The sequence below is a fragment of the Dipodomys ordii genome, unplaced genomic scaffold (genome assembly GCF_000151885.1).
Source record: "Dipodomys ordii isolate 6190 unplaced genomic scaffold, Dord_2.0 Scaffold80, whole genome shotgun sequence".
NCBI classification, from domain to species: Eukaryota; Metazoa; Chordata; class Mammalia; order Rodentia; family Heteromyidae; genus Dipodomys; species Dipodomys ordii.
Genome location: NW_012267296.1, coordinates 4,011,349 through 4,013,979, shown reverse-complemented (window position 1 = coordinate 4,013,979; position 2,631 = coordinate 4,011,349). Strand labels below are relative to the sequence as shown.

At 34.0% G+C, this 2,631-nt stretch overlaps 1 pseudogene; it reads right to left on the bottom strand.

The window, feature by feature from the left end:
* Nucleotides 1-1,603: 1,603 nt before the first annotated feature.
* Nucleotides 1,604-2,376, bottom strand: LOC105992138 (annotated as a pseudogene).
* Nucleotides 2,377-2,631: the final 255 nt, after the last annotated feature.

The following is a 2,631-nucleotide window of genomic DNA, read 5'->3' as shown; positions in this document are numbered from 1 at the left end:
AATATACTTGGAACTCAAAAAATTAAATCCCCCAACAACAAATCCTCAAAGAAACAACTGCCCAATAAATAAGTGGGCTAAAGACTTAAAGAGAATCTTCTCTGAAGAGGAAAGAAGGATGGCCAATAGACACATGAAGAAATGCTCAACCTCCCCAGCCATAAAAGAAATGCAAATCAAAACAACATTAAGATACCACCTCACCTCAGTTAGAATGACTGTAATCAAGAACTCTAATAACAACAGATGCTGGAGGGGATATGGACAGAAGGGAATCTTACTACATTGTTGGTGGGAGTGTAAACTTGTTCAACCACTTTGGAAAATAATCACTTTCTTACAAATGTAAATTTCATTCATTTTATTTTTGGAGATGGCATAGGAATTTGGACTCAGGGACATTTTTGTCTTAGTAGTGAAGGACTCTACCTCTGGATCCATACCCTCACCTCTCTATTTTATCATTTATTCATTTATTTATTTACTTATTTATTTATAGATAGAGTCTCACAATTTTTCTTTACTGGCCTTAAAACTTGATCTTCCTTTATTCACCTCCATAGAGTAGCTGGTATGTGTACCACCACATCTGACCTATAATTCAAATTTAAAAAATATATGTGGCATTATAAACCTTCTTTTCATCTTTAGGACTTAGAAAACATGCATCTTTTTTTAGAAATATAGTTTTGCCTTATCTTGAATTGTATAAAATTGGACTAATTCAATAAATTTTGCTTCTTTCATTTAGCATAACTTCTCTGCGATTCATTCATGTTTTACATGTATAGAATGTTTTTTTCTGTCCTCACTAATATTCTATGATATAGATGTTTATCAGGTTTTTATTTTTTTATTTTCATCATGAGATAAATATGATTGGTTTTAATTTTAAAAAGTAGATATTGGTATCATATCACATTGGCTTATTAATTTTTAAAGCATTTTGTATACACAGTATCAATGTGGACATTTTTTTTAATATTGATTACTTACTATGGTGTTTCAAACTTTCAATTTTTTTTCAACATAAGAAAATAGCAGTATCCATTACTGTGTTTCTTATCAAACACAACAATTAATATTAGTCTTTGTAGTTCTAATAATAAGTCCTCTAATTTCCTCATAAAGTATAAGTGATCTTCCTTTGCAGGACTGCAGTTAGACCAGTACTTCTCAAATAATGTTACCAAATAACCAAGCATATGAAAGCAGCAGGTGAACAATATTCACAGTTCACTTCCACCTCACTGAAGTTGGAGCACCTCCTTTTGGATATTTTTCCATTTCAATGTGAAGTAGATTGCTACAAGTTTCATTAATGGTTTCATTATGCGTCTTTTAAAAGAAAAAAAGTGTTTTTTTTTGTTTGTTTTTTGGGTTTTTTTTTTCCCCACAGTTCACAGTTCTCCGAAGAGACCTGATTGGGGAAATCATATAGTCCAACGATGTTCAGAATAACCAGATACTCCTTACTAGATGGACTCTCTCAATGCAACTGTAAAAAATAAGCTATATTGCCAGCATATTCTGGAACCAATGTAAGATGGTTTTCCTGTTCCTACAATCCACTTTACGTTATTTTAAAATCATAATATTTACATCATTTATAACTTGTTTTGGATGCCAGTTCTGACCACCACCTTTTTATTACTGCTTGAAGCCAGTTTAGACCAACTATTGCATACTCTTTTAAATAATGACTTTACTAGAGTCAACAAGTCTACACAGCAGCCAAGTGAGAATAGTGCTTTTCTTCCTGCAAACTATTTGTGAGCACAAGGATCGATCTACCACAACTCCAAGATCTTTTATTTTCACCAAATAAGATACAAGTTCACTTATACTTCTCTTGATTTCCAGGACATTAAAGCTATGTTCAACCTCAAATTCCTGTTGAATAAAACTTGAGCAATTGTTTCATGATCCTGAGAAAACTCAGGAAAACAAACAAACAAACAAACCACCAAATTTTGATAATGGGCTTTCTGTTTGTGAAGAGCCAGCTTCACTGGAGTTAACGCAGTACTTTCAACCAGCATGGTATAACTTTTAAGGCAGATGGTCTGCACAAGACAGTTAATTTCTTAATTTGCCATGTCACAGCCCCCACTTCTAGGGGACTCTCTTTTTCCGTAACAAGGATTTGGGAAAGGATGATGAACTTTCTTTTTGTGATAGATCACCTTATGCAGTTTATCTGTGCTTTCCACAACTTGTCGCAATGTAAGCAGCCAACTATTTTGGAGATTTCTTAACCTCCTTCATGTTCTTATGAGTAAAACTGGAGTTCCTTTTTCTAGGAAGATCAATAGAGTGATCCTCAATATTACTACAAAAATTTCGTTTTAAAACATTTTCGGTTTCAGATGCCATAATCTCTCAAATATGGGCGCCTCATGGTTTTTGATGTCCCAGCCCAGCCCTGCACTGAAGAAAGAGCTTGGCAGCTCCCAGCAGTCCCCAGCTTCAGGCGGGGCTCCACCCATAGCCATTCAAATGCTGCCTACTCCCATACTTACAGGAAAGCTCACATAACAGGTTTTTTTTTGTTTTTGTTTTTGTTTTTTTGCTGTTTTTTTTAATTCACCAGTTAAATGGGATCTGACATTTTAGAATTTTTTTATTATT